The sequence below is a fragment of the Calliphora vicina genome, chromosome 2 (assembly GCF_958450345.1).
Source record: "Calliphora vicina chromosome 2, idCalVici1.1, whole genome shotgun sequence".
Classification (NCBI taxonomy): Eukaryota; Metazoa; Arthropoda; class Insecta; order Diptera; family Calliphoridae; genus Calliphora; species Calliphora vicina.
In genome coordinates, this window is record NC_088781.1 from 140,005,634 (window position 1) to 140,021,082 (window position 15,449).

The 15,449-nt window shown below is 26.2% G+C and overlaps 1 protein-coding gene across 1 annotated transcript in view; it reads left to right on the forward strand.

Annotated features, from left to right (window-relative positions):
• Positions 1 to 208: 208 nt before the first annotated feature.
• The window catches only part of uif (sushi, von Willebrand factor type A, EGF and pentraxin domain-containing protein uif), a 51,974-nt gene continuing 36,733 nt past the window's right edge, over positions 209 to 15,449 (forward strand). Inside the window, exon 1 of the mRNA XM_065502235.1 lies at positions 209 to 283. The gene's annotated coding sequence lies outside the window, so the exon portion shown is untranslated. The remainder of the gene's footprint in view (positions 284 to 15,449) is intronic.

A 15,449-nucleotide genomic window follows, 5' to 3' on the forward strand; every position in this document is an offset into this window, starting at 1 on the left:
CCTAATCAATTTGTAAATCTTTATATAAATTTTATAGAAAACCAACATTATTACAAATTAAAGCAACTTTTTTAACTACTTTTTTAGCTATCAAATACAAAAATAAGACTCCTTAATTTAAAAAGTTTAACTAAACCTTAAAAAACAATAAGCTGCCATAATTACATCTGTACAAGGATAACGTTTAGCTGATTTAATATAAATTTCGAAAAACTCTGTACAACAAATCTACACAACATTTAATGGAATATTATTTAATTTCTCTAAGCTAAATACCTTGAAGGTAGGTACTTGCTAAACCTCCACCCCCCACCATGAAATTCCCTTTAGAATATATGAAATTTATGATATTCCAACTTAACCTAAACTTAGCTTTAACTAACATCACAATTTCAAAAGTTCTCAGTTATAAATTGAACAAAAATAAATTTTGAGCTTAAATTTAGCAACAACTTTAAGAAATTTAACAATAATACGAAGTTTTTTAAAGACAATTTTCAATATTAAGTCCTGTTGTTAAGACTTTATTGTTAATGGAAGTTATTAAGTATAAAGGAATTCTTAAAAATCTTCCATTTAACCATTTCTGTTATCAAAATTAAAAACCAGTTTTAATTACTTTTTTAATTGAAGTTTTGCTTCAAAAAAGAACAAACTTTTTCATCAATTATTCAACATCAATAACACAGGTCAACAGCAATAAAAGACTTCACTAACCACTATATAGATTTAATATATCATGGTTACTTGAGTACAAAAATGGTAAAATTTTTAAATTCTATGGAGATTTAAAAAAATGTTTTTTTTTTAAATTGTGAATTTTTTTTAGATGTTTCTCCACATAATTTGTGATAACTCAAAAAAGGTTAGTCCCATATTATTGAAGTAAACTTATAAAAGTTCTAATTTACATAACCTTTAATCCATTTATATATTGAGTTTTAATCGGCTCAAAAGTTTCGAAGTTATAATAACAAATTGAAGCAAAAAATAAATTTTTTATGTGAAAATAGCAATTTTTTTTTGTTTTAAAAAAATCAAGAAAAATTGAAAACGACATAAATTGTTCAGGTTTATTAGTTTATCGCAAAACCACATATAATAGCAATAAAATGATATCGATCATAAAAATCGATTGATTTTTTACAAATTTATTCACAATTAAATGAATTCGCTTATTTTCACAAAATTTTACTTTTTTGTTTGATATACATAAAATTGAGCAGTTACTGTTCTTTTTTCGATTGACTGAATTTTGAAAACATTTTCCCCATGCTATGGACAAATTTTCTTATATAATGAGTTTCAATCGGCTCAATAGTTTCAAAGTTATAATAAGAAATTGAAGCAGAAAATATATTTTTTATGTGAAAATAGCAATTTTTTTTGTTTTAAAAAAATCATGAAAAATAGAAAACGACTGAAATTGTCCAGATTTATTGCTTTATCGCAAAGCCACATATAATAGCAACAAAATGAGATATCGATCATAAAAATCGATTGTTTTTTTACCGAATTTATTCACAATTAAATGAATTCGCTTATTTTCACAAAATTTAACTTTTTTGTTTGATATACTTAAAATTGAGTAGTTAATGTTCTTTTTTTGATTGATTGAATTTCGAAAACATTTTCCCCATGCTATGGACAAATTTTCATATATATATTGAGTATCAATCGGCTCAATAGTTTCGAAGTTATAATAACAAATTGAAGCAAAAAATATATTTTTTATGTGAAAATAGCAAATTTTTGTGTTTTTAAAAAATCATGAAAAATAGAAAACAACAGAAATTGTTCAGATTTCTTACTTTATCGCAAAGCCATATGTAATAGGAACAAAATGAGATATTGATCATAAAAATCGATGGATTCTTTTCGAATTTATTCACAATTAAGTGAATTCGCTCAATTTAACTTTTTTGTTTGATATACTTAAAATTGAGTAGTTAATGTTCTTCTTTCGATTGATTGAATTTTGAAAACATTTTCCCCATGCTATATATATTGAGTTTCATTCGGCTCAATAGTTTCGAAGTTATAATAACAAATTGAAGCAAAAAATATTTTTTTTACGTGAAAATATGAATTTTTTGTTTTTAAAAAAATCATGAAAAATAGAAAAGGACTGAAATTTTTCAGATTTATTACTTTATCGTAAAGCCACATGTAATAGGAACAAAATGAGATATTGCTCATAGAAATCGATGGATTATTTTCGAATTTATTCACAATTAAGTGAATTCGCTCATTTTCACAAAATTTTATGAGCTTACTATGTATTATGTTCGAAAATTCGAAAACAAATTCGAAAATTCAAAGTTTTGTTTGAACAATTTTTAAAACTGCTAAAATAATAAACAGATTAAACATAAACCTGCAATATTATGTTCGAAAATTCGAATTTAAGTTCGAAAATTCAAACTTATGTTCGAAAAAATTTTAAAACTGCTAAAATAATTATTTGAGGCCACTGGCTTACATTTTCCAATTTCGAACTTAAAAATTTTGAACAAAAAAATTTAAAATTTTCAAAATTTTTAATATATTTTCAGGAAATTCGAATTTAAATTCGATATATTCAAGAAGCTTTAAAAAGAAGAGAAAAAATTAATAATAAAAAAGCAAGTTCTTTCTTAAAAATCAAAAAATTAATTACATTATACAATTTATATGATATGAAAGCTTGTAGTGATATTTTCTCGATGATGAGCTTGTTGAGATAAGTTTTTATATCATATAAATTCTTAAATATTTCAAACTTCTTTTTTATGATTATCATACTATTAATAAATTATTCAGGATTGAATTCAATTTATTACGGGGAAACATAATTTTATTATTAAATTTTCATAATTTCAAAGAATACCCCCTCCTCAGCACTATTTTATATCGTTGTAAGTGTCACTTGCAAACACCCCAATTAAGCCAAAGGCTTCTATTTTTGTTCAAATTACTTCTACTTAAGTGATGTTTTGAAAATTGTTTTGAAAAATAGCTCCCAAAGAATGTCTAAATATTCTTATGCTTTTGTTGTGAAAAAGAATATTTTTTATATTTAAAACCTTAAAATTTTTATAATCTCATTTTTGTCTGTGTGTGTAAATCACTCTCATGTCCAAAATACGAAACATAAATTAATGATATTCCACAAAAATGTTAATTAAAGTCCTAAGTTGTTTGCTATTGAAAATCATCTAAATCGGTTCAACATAAAAAATATTATGAACTAAATTCCAACACTTAATCGGAAAAGTTAATATTTTGAATAGAAACAATTTTCGACATTGCAATTATTGCCTATTTTTGTCACTGTTTAGGAAAAACAGTAACATGCTTCGTTTCTATAAGTGTGTTTAATTAGCATCAATGTTGAAACGAAAGTAATTTGTTTTATTTTATATCTTAGTAAAAGATTATTCGGCTTAGTCTAATAAAGCATTAAATCATAATTTTTCCTACTTTCTGCTCAAATTCTAATAGAAAGTTATTTAGTAATTTAAAGAAAAAAAACTACCAAAATTTATATTTTCTTGTGGGAATATTTACTATTCAACACAATACCTAAAAAATATGATGTTGCTGATGAAAGTTAAGTTAAGCTAAACTTAACAACATTTCTAAATAAATAAAAAAATCAAACAAAATATTTCAAATTATTTCCAAGCGATTAGATACATGAGAAACAAACACAAACGAAACACAGTGGGAGGTAAAAGTGAAAGAATAATTTCGTATCATAAAAGACAGGCTATAAATTAGGAAAAATAAATAAACAGAATATTACTCACTTAATGATGAAAAGTAGCAAATCCAAAAATAAGGTTGCTGGAAATATTCACTAAATTCTGTAGACATTTAAAAGCTATTTCACGCCGAGTTGTTAATTTTTGACACTCTGAATCTTTCTATATATTCCAAGTTGACAGTTATAGTTGTAATTTTTTAAAAGCTTATTTCTTCGTCTAAAATTTTCAGGAATATGGTTTTGCAATTGGATTAATAGTTTAGAAAATGTATATCTTTACCTAAAAGGCATAAAAGTCTAAAATGACTAAAATTTCAATAATTTTGTATTAAAAAATCGTTTAAAAATAAAAATTTTTTGGAAAACTTTTTTAAAAAAAAAATATTTTGAATTTGTTGGAAAAAAATTTAATAATAAAAATATGTATCTTTTTAGAAAAAAAATGTATGTTAAAATTTTTTTTTTTTTTTGGTGAAAAAAAATTCGGTTTAAAAAATATTTTTCCCGATTTTGACCCATTGTAGGTCCAAATTACTATAGCGTTTTATACGTCGTTGGAAAGGTCTTTGAAATATCTATTATTACATATCCATATTGTTTATAGTAATGACTTAGTTATTCAGATATACATAGATCAAAAATAGGTTAAAAAAATCGATGTAGTCTTGGTTTTTTGCTTATATCTCAGCCATTTGTAGGCCGATTTTCTAGATTTTAAATAGCAACTGAACTGGGACTATATCATATAGATTGATGTATGAATCATGTATGTAAGTTATTTGGGGGCTACGGAAAGTTGATTTCAACATACAGACGGACATGACTATATCCACTACACTTCAGTAAAGTTATTGAAATGTTAGTTAAGCTAATTTTACTCTACTGATCTGATTTGAACAGCTTAGATACGTTCTTTAGCTGTTTCAGAAAAGCATCTCATTTGTGGCTTTAAATTATTTGATTTTAGGAATGTCTTCTAACTAACTTTAACTAAAAATTATTGTTTTATAAAACTTTTATAAAGTTAAAAATTAATTGTAAATAAAGAGATAGAGGAAATATTAAAAACTAAAACATGTTTTACTTTTGCTACACACAGTACACTCTTACCCCCACTAAATACCCCCCTCATCACAAACCTTTTATTTATAGCCACTAGTTTAACAATTTTAGTAAAAGTAATGGGAATATTTGTTGGGTTTTCAACCATTTAACCTAAAGTGAAATCATGCTTCCATCAATTTATCAATCATAATTGTGTTTGTAATTTTATTTTATTAAAGCAATTATATTTGTTAATGCAACCTTTTTGTTTATTATTTAAACAATAAATATTCAATTTATAAATGACAAGTAAAAGTGTTACGCCCGGCATTGTTCTTTATTTAAAAGAAATCTAGGCAAAACTAATTTAGTTATTTACAAAATAAATTTGTTGTTCATTGTTTAAATTTTTGAAAATATGAAATGGCTAATATTAGAAATTGATTATTAAGTCTGTAAATTTAAAAGAATCTTGAAATTTAAATAATTTTTTTTATAAAACACCCAAAAAAAAAATTTGTTTAAATTTTAGCCAAAATGACTCACTGTTTTGAGTTTGAGGTTTTTAACAAGAATTTATGTTAAAGAGAGAAATTACAATAATAATATTCATATTAATTAAGAAATTAACAAAATCTTAACTGAATAAACATGATTTCACAATATTAGCATGAGTATTAGACAATACGTTAGTTGAGGTCATAAAAATAAATAATTTAAATTCTTTTTTTTATTTATAATTTATTAAAGTTATTTTTAAATTAAGAATTTTATTTTATTTACTTAAAGCTAGCACTGTTAACCTTTTAATGTTTACTATTAATAGTTTATAGTAAAATAAAAAATTAATTAATTATTTAAAAAGTTTGCAATATTTAAAATGTTTATATTTATATTATTGCAAAACTTATTATGCCATCTATTATTATGAGAATACAGTTGCTTGTCATGCATATAATAATGACATGTTTAAATGTCAATGAAAAGTTTACATGTCATGTTTTTTATTAGTTTCAATATTCAGCAAGAATTTCCTCATTGTAAACATTAAATTAAGTCTCAAAGGCCTAATGAAATGCGAAATATTTATAAAAAAATTGTATTCTTTGTTGAGACACTTAACTACTGCAATAGAATTGTTCAATGATATTGAAGATATTAGTGCGTTTAGACGGTTCTTTGATGTTTATAGGGAATAATAACATGAGTTCTTCTCTTGCAAACTCAAACAACAAGAGATTTTGTAAAAATTTCGATAAAAAATTAAATGTGCCTCGAAAGCTTTGTTCCTCTATAGAGAACAAGCTTGACTGATCTTGATTGAGAAACGTTACATTTAGAGACTTTTGCAAAGTTCTAAAATGTATTTTTAGAGATCCATGAAACTGTTTAGTCTATAATGTCGGACAAGCAAGCTATATCTTTGTTGGAAAACTTTCATTAGATTTAAAAAAGCTTATTTAATTTTAATAAATTATTGAAATGAGAACTCAGATAGTGTAATGTTAGCTGAAGAGTACACAACTTCTAAATATTTTTGAGCTTTTCTAAATTAAAACAATTTTCGAAAAAAAAAATATTTTAAAGCTTTTTTTATGTATCATTAAAAAAAGCTTTAAACTATTTCTTAGAATTTTGTTTGCCTTTTCTATTAAAAAAATATTTTTCCCAAAAAGCTTTTCTTTTAAAAAAGCTTTTTCCACTAATTACGAAGAAAGCTTCTTTCTTATAATGAACCATTTTGTAAAAAAAAACGTTCACAACAAAAAAAAGCTTTTTCTTTAAAAAGATTTTTTTATTGTATAAAAAAGTTTTTTTTGGTGAAAAACTTATTACGAAAAATATTATTTTTAAGAAAAAAGCTTTGAAACGCTTTTAAGAAAAAAGCATTTTAATAGTACATATATTGTGAAAAAAGCGTTTCTAAAGCTTTTACCAATCTTTTACTCAAAATATTTTTTAGTTTTTTTCTTAAAAATATTTTTTTGTTTTTTCAACAAAGCTTTATAAATGTTATCAGTAAAAAAGTTGTTGTTGCCCATTTTATTAAAAAAAGCCTTTTTACAAAATATCATAAAAAATCGTTTTTCACAAAATATTTTTTAAAGTCTTTCTTTTTAGAATGAAAAAGCTTTCTTTACAAAAAAATTTTAATAAGAAAGTTCTTTATTCTAACAACTTTTTTATACAAAAAGGTTTTTTCTGAGAAACTTTTTCTACGAAAAAATAATATTTTTAAGAAAACAAATTTTTTATATAAGTTTTTTTGTAGTTTTAGAAAAATTTGTCTGAAAAAGCTTTTTTATAATATTTTGTGAAAAAATGTTTGTAAAGGGAACATATCGTTTTGTTTAAACGATATTTTTTTCACAAAGCATTTTTTAAAAGCTTTCTTCACAAAAAGTTTTTAATAAGAAAGCTTTTTTTAAAAACTTTTTTATAAAAAAGCTCTTTTTAAGAAAATAGCTTTTTAAAAATTTTTCCGAAGAAAGCATTTTTTGGAAAAACCGTTTTTAAAGCTTTTAAAAATTTGTTCTGAAAAAAGCTTTTTTATAAAAAATCTGTGCATTTTTAAAAGGAATAACTTTTTGCGAAAGCGATATTTTTTGCTAAAGAGAAATCTATTATTCTATAATGAGTCAAAAGAATCCTGAATTCGTCTTAATTTACCCTTCACCTTCGTGAGAAAGGGGTATAAGTTTGTCATTCCGTTTTTAATTTCCACAATATAATTTTCCGACCCTATAAAGTATATATATTCTGGATCCTTATAGATAGCGGAGTCGATTAAGCCATGTCCGTATGTCTGTCTGTTGAAATCAATTTTCTGAAGACCCCAGATATCTTCGGGATCCAAATCTTCAATAATTCTATCAGACATGCTTTCGAAAAGTTTCCTATTTAAAATCAGCAAAATCGGTCCACAAATGGCTGAGATATGAGGAAAAAACCAGGGCAACCTCGATTTTTTACCAATTTTTATATCTGGATTACTAAGTCATTAATATAGACAATATGGATATATAATGATAGATATTTCAAAGACCTTCGCAACGACGTATATAAGACCATAGTAAGATGGACCTACAATGGGTCAAAATCGGAAAAAATATTTTTAACCCGAATTCTTTTGAAATTTTAAATTTAAAAAAAAAATAACATTCGAAAAAAAATGTTTTCCAAAAAATTAAAAAAACAACTTTGGAAAAAAAAAATTTTGTTAACCAAAAAATATTTAAAATTTTTGTTTTGAAGTATAATTTGGTGAAGGGTATATAAGATTCGGCACAGCCGAATATAGCTCTCTTACTTGTTTTTCTTATGTTTAGATATCATTTACTGCTGGGGTATAAAAATTCGGCATTGTGAATTGTAAGAGGCACTTTTAATTCTTTAATTTAAAATTACTAAATTCTCTTTAACACACAACCAGCCAGTGAATGTTTTAAACTGATTTTATTAACAAATTTAAAAATATTCCAAACATTTTTTTTAAGAAACTTATTTAAAGAATGTAGTTTAAGAATATTGCAATAATTGAGAGTCGGCAGCAAAAAGCGGCTACTTTTTTCAAGTCTATAGTATGTCAATGTCAAACTTAAATAATAAATTGCAATTTAAACTAGCTTTTCTAATAGCAAACAAAAGTTTTTATATTTAATCCCACTATTCTTGAAGTTGAGATTAATCATTGATTTCAAAGAATTTTTTTCTTTAAATAATTGAAATTTTTTGTTACAATTATTTGCTTAACCAAGATTTGTATTTAAAATTTGATTAAATAAATAGTCTAGGTCATATATCCGCTAAAACTGAATTGAATTTTTTCATAAATATAATACATTTTTGATAGATTTATAATAAAACCATATAAAATATAAGTTTGAATTGAAAATACAAAACAAGTTTTTGTGTTAAAAAATAAAAAAAACAAATCATACACCCTTCCAAAAACTCTTTGAACATTTAGCAGATACGAAACGAAACAAAAATTCCAGTTTATGCTTTCAATTTTAGTTTTATATATATTGTATCTATACATTTATTTATTTCAGAGCTGCTAATAAACAAAGAAAGAAATAATAGTTAATAAACGAAATAATTTAACAATGATTTCAGCAAAATGTCAGCACAAGTGTTTCTTATTATTGGCAGCTGCGGTTAGCTATGCAGCGGCTCGTTTTTGCTTGATCTTAATGGTGAGCCAGCCAGCAAGATCTTAAAATATTTCAACAGTTTTCAAGCGAGTTAAAAAGACACTTACGCTGAAAAAAGTGGTATTTTGACGAATTGAAACATTAACATTAAAAAACCAGTTAAACAAGCTAAAGCTTTAAACTAGCAGACTCTTAGTCATTTTGTGAAATAAATAAATAAATAAATATATAAAAAATAAGATTTTATTATAAATATTAAATTAAAATTCAAATACAGTATGGGTTTGACTGAAAAGTCTTTTGTTGTGCTAATGTTTAAACGAACAGTGTGTCAATATTAAATGAGTTAGTAAACTGAGTAAAAAATTTTAAAATTTCAAATCTAATGCAAGATAATTACAACAGCCTCCTAATATTTTATCACACCTTTGCTGGTTTTTATATAAAACTATTACACTTTCGTGTTTTAATTTAATTTTACTTTTGTAAAAAAGGTGCAAAGAGTTCACATTATGTTAAAATATTATTAACCCAATTTTGTTTATTTTTTTTTGTTTGGACGTTTATTTTTTTGATGTTGTGGTATAAAACAATAATGATGATGATCTCGTGTGGCCTTCATAGATGATTCAACTTCAGTTTCTGTTTAAACAAAAACAAAAAAACTATACAGCTTAATTTAAAGTATAACTATACACTTATATGTATAATTTCCTTTTAATTTATCACAAAACAAAAACACACCAATTTATATTTATGGCTTTTGAAGACTTGAACAAATATTTATATAAAAACCAGTAAAAATATTTTAGTTGGCTTTAGCGAATTTTAAACACCCAATACTTAATAATATATACTCCAAATTTAGACCTAATTGTAGCTGTATTTATATTCAAAATATAGTTTTAATCATGGTTCAACTTATTATTCAAATTAAACCCGAAACATGACATTATTAAACTTCAAATATAACCTTAATCCTGGCTCTATTTATTGTCCGAATTAAGCTTTGATCATGGCTCTATTAAGCATTAATCATGGCTCTATTTATTGTCTGAATAAAGCTTTAATCCTGGCTATATTTGTTGTCCGAATTAAGTGTTAATCGTGGACCTATTTATTGTAAGAATAAAGCCTTAATCGTGGCTCTGTTTAATGTCCATATTAAGACTTAATCGTGGATCAATTTTTTGTCTGAAAACATTCATAATCGTGGCTCAATTTAATGTCCGAATTAAGTCTTAATCGTGGCTTTATTTAGTGTCTGAATTAAGTTTTAATCGTGATTCTATATACTGTCAGAATTAAGTCTTAATCGTGGCGCTATTTATTGTCTGAATAAATCCATAATCGTAGCTCTATTTAATGTCCGAATTAAGTCTTAATCGTGGCTTTATTTAGTGTCTGAATTAAGTTTTAATCGTGGCTCTATTTAATATCCGAATTAAGTTTTAATCGTGGCTCTATTTATTGTCAGAATAAAGCCTTAATCGTGGCTCTATTTGTTGTCCGAATTAAGTCTTAATCGTGGCCCTATTTATTGTCAGAATAAAGCCTTAATCATGGCTCTATTTATTGTTCGAATTAAGTCTTAATCGTGGCTCTATTTATTGTCCGAATTAAGTTTTAATCGTAGCCCTATTTATTGTCAGAATATAGCCTTAATTGTGGCTCTATTCAATGTCCGAATTAAGTTTTAATCGTGGCTCTATTTATTGTCTGAATTAAGTCTTAATCGTGGCCCTATTTATTGTCAGAATAAAGCCTTAATCGTGGCTCTATTTATTATCCGAATTAAGCCTTAATGGTGGCTCTATTTATTGTCCGAATTAAGTTTTAATCGTGGCTCTATTTAGTATCCGAATTAAGTTTTAATCGTGGCTCTATTTATTATCCGAATTAAGTTTTAATCGTGGCTCGATTTATTGTCAGAATAAAGTCTTAATCGTGGCTCTATTTGTTGTCCGAATTAAGTCTTAATCGTGGCTCTTTTTATTGTTAGAATAAAGCCTTAATCGTGGCTCTATTTATTATCCGAATTAAGTCTTAATCGTGGCTTTATTTAGTGTCTGAATTAAGTCTTAATCGTAGCTTTATTTAGTGTCTGAATTAAGTATTCATTGTCTTAATCGTGGCTCGATTAATTGTCAGAATAAAGTCTTAATCGTGGCAGTATTTATTGTCCGAATTAAGTTTTAATCGTGGCTCGATTTATTGTCAGAATAAAGTCTTAATCGTGGCTCTATTTGTTGTCCGAATTAAGTCTCAATCGTGGCTCTTTTTATTGTTAGAATAAAGCCTTAATCGTGGCTCTATTTATTATCCGAATTAAGTCTTAATCGTGGCTTTATTTAGTGTCTGAATTAAGTCTTAATCGTGGATTTATTTAGTGTCTGAATTAAGTATTCATTGTCTTAATCGTGGCTCGATTTATTGTCAGAATAAAGTCTTAATCGTGGCACTATTTATTGTCCGAATTAAGCCTTAATCGTGGCTCTTTCTATTGTCCGAATTAAGTTTTAATCGTGGCTCCATTTATCGTCAGATTAAAGCCTTAATCGTGGCTCAATTTATCGTTCGAATTAAGTTTTAATCGTGGCTCTTTCTATTGTCGGAATTAAGTTTTAATCGTGGCTCCATTTATCGTCAGATTAAAGCCTTAATCGTGGCTCAATTTATCGTTCGAATTAAGTTTTAATCATGGCTCTATTTTTGTCAAAATAAAGCTTTAATCGTGGCCCTATTTAGAGTCCGAATTATGTTTTAATCGTGGCTCTATTTATTATCCGAATTAAGCCTTAATCGTGGCTCTATTTATTGTCCGAATTAAGCCTTAATCGTGGCTCTTTCCATAGTCCGAATTAAGCCTTAATCAGGGCTCTATTTATTGTCCGAATTAAGCCTTAATCGTGGCTTCTTTTATAGTCCGAATTAGTGCTTAATAGTTACTCGTTTAATAGTCTGAATTAAGCCCTAATCCTTGCTCTTTTGATAGTCCGAATTAAGCCCTAATCCTTGCTCTTTTGATAGTCCGAATTAAGCCCTAATCCTTGCTCTTTTTATAGTCCGAAATAAGCCTTAATCCTTTCATATTTATATTCTTCACAGTTGCAAACGTTTTAATAAATTTAATATACCTCTCCACTTCATTGTGGTGGTGGTTATCGAAAATTCCAAAAAAAAAAAAATATTAAAAAAAATAACAAAAACTAAAATGAAACTACAATCAACCAGAAACCAGTTTGATTTTATAAAAAAAAATTTACTAGTATTTCGGATACAAAAAACATACAACAATAAAACGTGAAAAAAAACACAACGACAGCAAAAATGTTTGGCATTTCTAAAAAGAGCCTTATACAAAAAATGGCATTTTTTTTACATGTAATCAAGAAATAAGCAAAAAAGAAACAAGCATTACCAGGGAAACTTATTCAAACTTACTTACAAACCAACAGAAAAGACAGTGGTGATCAAAAAGCAGGCTTATAATGCACCCATAATAAAGTATGTAACTTTATATATTGTATATTTACTAGGTATTGTCCAAAAGCCAAGCTCAACATGTTCACAAAACCTAACTTTACATTAAGGCAAAATTCAAAACTAAAAAAAAATACTTTTTTACACTCATACAAAAAAAAAAACTTATTAAACAAACACATGTTTAAATACAGGTACTTGGTTAGTGCTAAAGTGAAAGTTCATATGAAAGTGTATTCCAAAAAAAAAAATACAAAAACAACACTTTTATTGACAGAGAAAATACAAATATTACTCATAGATACATACATACACCAGCAATTGTATGAGTTTTGTTTCTTCTTAAATTCCACTGAATGCAGGCAGCCACATCGACATTGTTATTTTATTTATTATACAAATGAATATCATCCAAACATTTTTTGTATTTTTTTTTCTATTTGTTTGTTGATTTTTCAACTAATGTCGTCTGTGACCATAAAGACTCACAGACAAATTGTTAGACTGACTAACTTTAAATATAATGATGGTAATATGAGTACATTTATTTACAACTTACTACACTAAGATACAAATGTATATAGATACAATTTGTTACGGTGTAGATGAGTAGTTATGTTTAATAACTAATACAAGGTGCGACATTTAATTCCCACGTTTAAAGAAGACAACAATTAAATGTACTCTAGCATTGGCTGTTTTATGAAAAACCATCATAATTTATTTGAAAACTGCATACGCAATATAATTTGTTTGGTTAATGTAGCTTTGACATTTAAAAAGTTCTACATAAATGTTAAGCAAATGAGTGAACTCGTTAAAATATTAACAAACATTTTCTTTGCCTTTTTTTACCTAAAAATCTTAAGTTAGGAGTGTAACACATGGGAAATATTTAGTCAAAAAAGCGTAACCACTTTTTATACCCTACACCACTAAAGGCCATTATTACAACTTGCCTTTATAGTTAAACTTAACTTTAAGGGTACCTTTCTATTGCTTAAAGTTACCTTTAACTATAAAGGCAAGTTGTAATAATGGCCCTAAAAGTGTTGAAATAGGATATACATAAGTTTGTCATTCCGTGTGTAACATTGAGAAATATTGATCTAACAATGTATATATTTTCTTCATCGTTATGATATGCTAAGCCGATTGGGCTATTTCCGTCTGTCTGTCCGTCTGTTTGTATATTTAAAACACTCTCACGTCCCCAATACATAATAGAAATGAATGAAATTTACACCAAATCTGTATTATATTCCTAAGCAGTTTGGTATTGAAAATCGTCAAAATCGAATTTGTAGAACCAGAGTTATGAACCAAAATATAAGACAATATCCAAAAATGTTGATAAGTTTCACATATTTTTTATTATTTTGGGTAAATATATTACTGAGAATACCATGAAATTTTTCACTCATTAGTCATATGATCAAAGTACAAACTCTGTTGTAAATGGTCAGAATCGGTCCAAATTTCTTCCCGGAATATGACTTTAAGGTACTTAAATGCATATGGACTCAGCATAAATGAGTTTCGAGCCAAGAAAAAAATCGCAATACCATTTTTTTTTGGATGGTTCCATACTTGGCCGTAGACCCCATATAAAGCTTACTTTCGAAAATCACTTAAATACGTTTAATTCTCCTAAAAATACTGTTAGCCGTTAATTACTAAATTGACACGAATAATACATATGAAAATCAACTACATACAAAATATCGTTACAATATTTTACGACTATCTCCCCATTATAGGTCATAAATGCCATATAAGTATCAATCCTATATAAGCCCACAAAATTGAGTGAGAACAAAAAAGATCTTCTAAATATTTTTACCCTTTTTCCTTCTCTTATTTATAATTTTTATTGAGCCAATCGGGTACTGTAAACCAATTATTAATTGAATTTTTTATTTCAAAAACCAGTCAAGCAACAAATTATTAATTTTGCGTAAATCAAAGAAAACTTCTATTTATCTAAAAATTACTTTTACAAAATTAATATCGGCTGTGCCGAATCTTATATACCCTTCACCAAATTATATTTCAAAATAAAAATTTTAAATATTTTTATTAGGTAAACAAAATTAATTTTTTTCAATTTTTGAAAAAAAAATTTCGAATTGTTTTTTTAAATTTAATTTTTTTTATATTTAAACATTTTTTTTATATTTTGCGAAAAAAAAAAATTTTGATGAAAAAAAAATTCAGGTTAAAAAATATTTTTTTCGATTTTGACCCATTGTAGGTCCAACTTACTATGGTCTTATATACGTCGTTGCAATGGTCTTTGAAATATCTATTATTAGATATCCATCATATTGTCTATATTAATGACTTAGTAATCTAGATATAGGTCAAAAATAGGAAAAAATCTAGACTGTCCTTATATCTCAGCCATTTGTGAACCGATTTTCTCGATTTTAAATATTAACCGATCCGGAAGAATTCCGGATATATTGATGTATGAATCGTGTATGTAAGTTATTTGGGGGCTTCGGAATGTTGATTTCAACAGACAGACAGACAGACGGACATGGCTTAATCGACTCCGCTATCTATAAGGATCCAGAATTTAAATACTTTATAGGGTCGGAAAATTATATTGTGGAAATTACAAACTGAATGACAAACCTATACATACCCTTCTCACGAAGGTGAAGAGTATAATAATATAAAGTTTGCACTTGTCTGGTTTCTAAAACAAACAACCAATATTGTAAATAGCATACCAAATATTCTAGTTTTATTAGGAACTTCAAAAGTTAAATGACAAACTAACTTTTTAAAGTGTTTAACATCATATACATATTTGTTCTGAAATAACTAATTGTCATCTATGTCATCAATCACTCGTTCTACAGTGTATTCTGCTTCCGTTGAATGTCATTGAAAAAAGTATTGCCATAAAACTCTTTATATCCAACCCAGTAGGATTTTAGAGCTTGTAAATCATTTATTTTTTTTTTACTTTTGTTGAAAAAAATAGATGCTGTCACTTATCTTCTTTC